The 7,189-nt window shown below is 46.5% G+C and overlaps 1 non-coding gene across 1 annotated transcript; it reads right to left on the reverse strand.

Moving 5' to 3' along the window:
• Positions 1 to 2,422: 2,422 nt before the first annotated feature.
• Positions 2,423 to 2,532, reverse strand: LOC131493747 (U6 spliceosomal RNA). The gene has a single exon (XR_009252838.1). It is a non-coding gene; the product is annotated as a U6 spliceosomal RNA (small nuclear RNA).
• Between the last annotated feature and the right edge of the window lie 4,657 nt (positions 2,533 to 7,189).

Below are 7,189 nucleotides of genomic sequence, written 5' to 3' on the forward strand. Positions count from 1 at the left end.
AAGATTTCCTATCTTCAAAGCCCCAAGTCCAGATGAGTTTTAGGTGAGTTTTAGAATACGTTCAAGGAATCATTAATCCCTAATTTTTATAAGTGATTCCATCACTAGAAAAAGAGAAAGCTTTCTGGCTTGTTTTGTGAGTCTAATGTAATGTTTAATTCAAAATTCAGATAAGAACAATAAAGGTAAAGAAAACAGTACTCCAATTTCACTAATTACGGTAGAAGGAAAATCTCAAATCTTAGCTAAGTGAATGAAATAACATGTTAAAAAATATATCATGCTCACATAGGGTGTAACCTACAAAGGTAGCTCATCATCTGAAGTTATCTTAAAACTTTTGGTAAAAAAATGTTAACTGTATTAACATTCTAGAGAAAAAAAATCACAGAACAATTTAAATTAACGTAGGAAAGTATTTTACAAAGTTCAACTTTTATGATTAAAAAATATCACACTAGGAATGGGAGAAATTTTTCTTAACTTGGCCAAAGTTATATTCAAAAATCCCCCAGAAACCTAATATTTAATGGAGAAACATTAGACTCCTATTCTTCCAATTTAAGGAACCAGATCAGGATGCCTGCTATCACTGTTTGTTTGATGTGGTGTTTGGGGTTCTGGCCAATGCTGCGAGGAAAGAAAAGAGAGATGTGAGATTTGACATGGAATGGATATTCTGGTTGCTCTGGGGACAGTTCATTGAAGGGTAGGGTGGAAGCTAGGAGATCAGATGTTGGGGCCAGGCTAGCAGCAGTATCGTGAGAAGGGGTTGGATTCCAGAGACAGCATGAGCAGGGGAGGGGCAGAGAGAGAGTGACACAGAATCCGAGGCAGCCTCCAGGCTCTGAGCTGTCAGCACAGAGCCTGACATGGGGCTCAAACCCACGAACCATAAGATCATGACCTGAGCTGAAGTCAGACACTTAAAGACTGAGTCACGCAGGTGCCCTGAAGGTTGGAGTTTTTGAAAGTGTTTTTACTGTGTTGAGATGCCTATATGGTGTTTCTTTTTTAATTGATAAATACGGTGAATTACACTGATTGATTTTCAAATCATAAAGTGACCTTGCATTCCGGGAATATATCTCACTTGGTCATGATGTATTATCTTTTTATATCATTGGATTTAATTTGCTAAAATTTAGCTTTTTTTTTGTTTTTTTGTTTTTTTGTTTTTGGTATTCATTTTCTTAAGGATATTGGTCGGTAGTTTTCTTATAAAGTCTGTCTGGTTTTGGTATCAGGGCAATACTTGCCTCCTAGAATGGCTTGAGAAATACTTCCTCCTATACAATTTTCTGGAAGAGTTATGTAGAATTGGTATTAGTTCTTCCTTAATGTTAGGTAATGAAACCTGGAATTTTTCTTTGTGAGAAGATTTTTAAAGTATACATTGACTTTTAAAAATAGATACAGGGCACTGTCTGGTTATCTGTTACTGTTTAGCGAGCATTGATAACGGCTCTCTGAGAATTTGTCTGTTTCATTTTATTTCTTGACTATGTTGGCCTCAAGTTTTTCACAATATTCTTCTTTATTTATTTATAACAGCTGTAGAGCCTATAATTATATCACAACTACCATTCCTGACATTAGTAGTTTGAATCTTTTCTCTTATTTTGTGATCTGACCAGGGGTTTATCAATTTTATTGGTCTTCTTAAAAAAAAAAAACCTTCTAGTTTTTAATGTCACTGATTTTTCTCTGTTGTTCTTCTATTTTCTGTTCCATTATGTATGCCCTGAGCTTTATTATTTCCTTTCTCCCGCTTACATTCAGTATAACTTGCTCTTCTATTTTTTTTTTTTTTTTAAGATGGAAGCTGATAAACAGGGATTTGAAAGTTTTCTTGCTTCCAAACCTGGTTTGGTGCTGTGAATTCCCCTCAACGTGTTGCTTGATCCCTCTCCCACCAGTTTTGATGTGCCCTGTTTTGGCACTCAGTCCATTGATGGAGTTTTCTTCTCATTATGGGTTACGTTCCCTGCCCCTTTGCATGTGTGGCCATTTTATTTTATTTTTTTATGGAATGCTGAACATTGTTACTTTTTATGTTGTGTGCTGGATATTTTTGTTTTACTGCATGTTTTTTGGAGCTTAGTCCTGGGATACCGTTAAGTTACTTAGAAAGAGTTTGACCCTTTCGGGTCATGCCTTTAAGTTTCTTAGGGGGGCTGAAACTGTGTTTACTCTGGGGGTAATCATTCCCTAGTCCTCAAGCAAGACTCCAGGTAAATGCCTCGTGGTTTGTGAAGTTCTCGGTCTGCCTTGAGGGAAGAGACGCTATTCCCGTCCTGTGTGAGTGCTGGGTACCCTGCCCTGCGGTGAGTCAGGTGGTCCTCTCCTGGGCTCGGGTAGTTTCTGCACACGCGTGTGCCGATCGGTACTCTGCTACATACTTAAAGGGGACCCTTTCTCTGGAGTTCTCCGGAGTTTCACGAATTTGCGCGTCTCCTTGTGCAGGGGCCATGCTAATGTTACTTCTCTGTGTCGTTCCAGTGTGAGTATCTGTGCTGCCCGGGCGAGCACTGGAGTGCTCTAGGGTTGTGTCTCTTTGCAGCTTTCTCTTGTTCCAGTTCCTCAGTATCTGCCTTGGTTTCTTCAGACTCTCAGCTTTGTCTCCTCAACTCGTGGAGTCGGCAAGCCATGCCCGGGCCCCCTCCCTGGGCCGTGGAAACTGGTCAGTGAGATGGGCAATGAGAGAGATCATTTGTTTCCTCTCTCTCAGGGCTCCCCGTACTTCGTGTCTGATCTGCTGTGTGTTGAAAGCTGTTATTTCAGCTATTTGGTCAGACCTGCCCCCCACCTCCCAGGGGTTCTTGCTGGGGGAGGTTAAATCTGGTCCCTGTTTCCCCATCTTGGCCATTTAAACCTCCTAACAGTCTTATAGGAGGTGAAGACTAGTATTACCCCCTCCTTACAAATGAGATAACTGCCCAGCTGTTTTCAATAACTTCCCCACGTCACCTGCTAGAAAGTGGCGGTGTCTGAGGTGGAACCCAGCTTCTGAGCCTGCTGTCTGTTCCTGGGCTCCCACGGCAGAGGAGGTGGTGCGGCCAGCGTCTGCTAGAGGGCGGCAGAGGTCCAGTATTGTTCTGATAGACCTGGTGGCTTTTTTTTTTTTTTTTTTTTTTTTTTCCTCCCTATGGCTTCTTCCACTTGATCCTTGTTCTTGGCTCCTCTCCTGTCTCCTGCTTTTGTGTGTATACTCCTGGTGATGTCTCCGCTTTAAGCTTTGTTGCCCACAGCTCTGCTTCTCGGAAGGTGGGTGAGATGTAGCCCCAGACGTACCCTGGGGGCAGAGGGTGAGGAGCCCTGGGCCAGGGGGGCCGAGGGGCAGCGGTAGTAAGTCAGACGCAGATGACACATGGTGTGGAAAAGCTGGACTCTGCTGCTCTCCAGGGCAGTCTATACAAAATCGTGTAGGGTTTTAAAAGCACGTTTGCAGAACTTTCACAAGCTAAAACCTGGTCACAGCTTCAACAGGGCTTGGCCGTCCAGTGGTGTTCCAGCTCCCCCTCTCCCCACTCATGGTGACAACAGGTAGGACTGTTACTCTGTTTAGTAAAAAAAAAAAAAAAAATTTCTTTCCTAGACCTTAATGAAATATATAAAAATGGTTAAATGAGGTAAACTCATCCTTTAAGTACGCTGTTCAAGGAACAGATACCAACTGGTTCCTTTTGTTGAAAGTTCTGGAACTAGGGGCGCCTGTGTGGCTCAGTCGGTTAGGCGTCCGACTTCGGCTCAGGTCATGATCTCACAGTCTGTGAGTTCGAGCCCCTTGTCGGGCTCTGTGCTGACAGCTCGGATCCTGGAGCCTGCTTCAGATTCTGTGTCTCCCTCTCTCTCTGCCCCTCCCTTGCTTGCACTCAGTCTGTCTCTTATCTCTCTCAAAAATAAATAAACATTGGGGCGCCTGGGTGGCTCAGTCGGTTAAGTGTCCGACTTCTGCTCAGGTCACGATCTCGCGGTTCATGAGTTCAAGCCCCTCATCGGGCTCTGTGCTGACAGCTCAGAGCCTGGAGCCTGCTTCGGATTCTGTGTCTCCCTCTTTCTCTGCCCCTCCCCCACTCATGCTCTGTCTCTCTCTGTCTCAGAAATAAATAAACATTAAAAAAAATAAAAAAAAAAAAAAAAGAAAAGGAAAGTTCAGGAACTAAAATAAGCCATCCATGGAGTGCAGAGGTGGCTTTCCTGACATCTGGGAATGGTCTCCTTCCTGGCACTGCTTTTCCTCCAGGCACAAATATGGCTCCTAGAGGGACAAAGGGAGGCAGAAGTCACCAGAAACCTTAACAGAATGCAGTTGCACAAAGACCACCAGACGCTTATACATGTTCACACCTCCTGGATGTGGTCTCCTAGTGGGCTCACCTTTGTACCTCGTGGAGCCCACCCAGCTCAGAGTCTGTGCCAATATGCATTCCTTATCAGACTTCGGGGATTTGAGCTGCATATATTCTCTTTCCCTATCCCAGGAATCATGATCTCAAAGCCTTTCGACATTTTTCATCTATTTTATTCATGAATACAAAGTCTATGTATATAGGCCCTGTGCTGGTACAATGGGGTGCAAAACAGACATAATTGCTTGTTCACGGATCTTGACATCGAGCAAGATGTTCGATGCATACGGTGTAGCAAGCATGAAGAAAGGAGACCTAACTGGGTCCTTGGGTCAAGAAAGACTTCCTGGAGAAATGAGCTCCCAGCCTGCAGATAGAAAAGGCTTGGCATCAGGGAAAGACCTGGTGTGAGCAAGAATTCTCCTGCAGAGGGTGTGTGGGAAGGAGTGTGGATGGTCTTTCCAGCTGGCGGTGCCTTGGACCCTGAGAGCTGTCACCGAGGGGCTTTGCTCAGGGTTATGTAGGGAAGCAGAGAGATTTAATATAGGGGATCTGGGGGCTTTTTCCACCATGGGAGAGCCTGGGGAGTGGAGGTCAGGAAGATTCCCTCAGGACTTCCAGGGCACCAATCAAAGGGCAGTCATCACCAGTGACCGCGGGTGGCAACCCTAGTCAGAGCACATCCCCCTGGGCCATTACGCTCCCGCATCTTTGTCAGGGTTACTGTGCATCTCAACACATTCAAATGGGCCACATGCAGGATGCCTGTGGGGCGGGCGGGATCATTTCCCTGCGTTCGGCCCAATGAGAATTTGCCATTCTCCAGGGGCCACTGTTTCTGAAACTCTGTCCAGTGGAGTTCAAATGGTGTACTTTGCTTAGTCTTTGAACCATTCCTCTGACTTCCTGCTTCTCATCTTGGGGCCGCAGGAGCTTCTGAACAGGGTTGGCACTTCGTCTGGGAGATGGTAGCAATGCAATTCTGGAAGGATCTGTATTGTGGAAACAGCTCCCGAACAAGGGTGGGAATGAGACAGACCCCTGAACTGGGCAGATATGGAGTCAATGCTGAGCCAGACAAGCCAGGGTCCAAGAGCAAGGTTCACAGGCCCAACAGGTTACTTTCACTGGAGAAATTGAAAAAGGAACCAGCACCCAGGAGCCCAGAAACTAAAGGCTCAGACCACTAGAGTCCCCAGACTCAATCTGGTGTGTGGCTGCTGTGGGCACGAAGCTCCAAACCTCCTGACAGTTTGCAGATCCTGGGTGTCTGAGCCCACAGAAGGAGGATCTGGAGTTCCTGCCTTATGACACCAAAGGTGCTATTCTAAACAGTGTTCTGGGCTAACTATTTAATCCCCACACCAACTCTCAGAAGCAGATGCTATCGTATTTCCGGCTACAAATGGAGAAACGGCGGTTCAGAGAGGATAAGGCACCTGCTTCGGGTCCCACAGCTAGCAAGTTGGACGGCTTGGACCTCAGTAGCCTGTGTCCAGCACCCGGCCCCTCCTCCACAGATGCCCCTGGGTACTTTCTCATCGCGGACTCCAAAGCCCGTCCTGACGACAGCTGGGAGATTGTTTAGTGCTTTTCAAAGCCGGTCGGCAGAATTTGTGGGTATTTAAAATGTTCATTAATCATAAAAGACAATCAGCCCAGAGAGAGGAGGGCATTGTGCTGTAAGAAAGAATGTGACTAATGCGGGGCCAGAGGTAGCTTAGCACAGTACCCAGAGTGTTGTGTGTGTACACATGTATGTTGTGCGTGTGCGCATTGTGTGCACACTCCAGGAAAAGGCAAGCTCCTTAATTATGTCAAACCCTAGAGGCTAGACGTGCAAACAAACTACGGAATCCCTTCTGACAAAACTAGTTCTTTCTGTCTATTCACGTATCCTTTACCATTTTCATAAAGGCAATGCTACCTCTGAGGGAACTTTTAGAAATTAAGCCTCTGTGTTTTGTGATTTTACTAGCCTGAAGGAAACTACTGTTCGCATCTACGTCCCCAGGCAGGCACACCTCGCTCTTGGACTCACAACAACAGACCAATAGAATCAAGGAACCTCAAACTTGTAAAGGACCCGGATGACCTTGCATCTTAAGGAGCTCGGATGTGCCTTCCTGAATTGCCCTCCTGGCTCCTGACTCCACGGCTTTCTTTCCTCATGTGGAAACCTAGTCCTGCTGAGGGCATCTGAGGGTTTAGCGAAGGAGCATACGTGGAGAGCATCAGTCAGGGGTGCGTGTCCTTGGCAGGCCGCAGATGTCAGCTCACTTCACCGTCCTCGGTTCCACATCCCAGCTCAGATGGTGTGCTTGTTACTCTCCAGGACCCTGCAAGAAGCCTGACAAACACAGGGTGTTACTCTTCTTACAGAGGTGACAGGTGCCCCGAGGCTTTAGGAGAGAGACCCAGCGTGACCACCAGGCTCTTCCTTTCAACATCCTTTCCCCGGCCCCCTCGCCATCTCTGCGCTGGCCCTGTCTGCTCAGAAGAGGCTATGGTGGATGCCCAGTTATCAGGACAATTATTGGTTCTCTTCCTTCTTTCCCTTCTATCCCAGACTCCAGCCCCGGTCTCCCATCCTGACATGGCCAGGGTTCCACCGATGGGAAGGGAAGAACAGATTGGGGTGACGAGTGTCTATTCAGAGGCTGCCAAGGTGTGGCAGGCAGGGCTCGCTATCCTTTTCCTCCCTCAGCATCTTTTGCCCTGGACTCCCAGATTCCAGTACTTCTTTCCAGGTGTCCTTCCCATGGATAACCCAGTCCAGCGTACGTACAGGCACCTTGATGTTTTTCCACTAGTTAAGACTGGTTCACACCTTCCCC

This window comes from Neofelis nebulosa, chromosome 13 (assembly GCF_028018385.1).
Source record: "Neofelis nebulosa isolate mNeoNeb1 chromosome 13, mNeoNeb1.pri, whole genome shotgun sequence".
In the NCBI taxonomy this organism is placed as follows: Eukaryota; Metazoa; Chordata; class Mammalia; order Carnivora; family Felidae; genus Neofelis; species Neofelis nebulosa.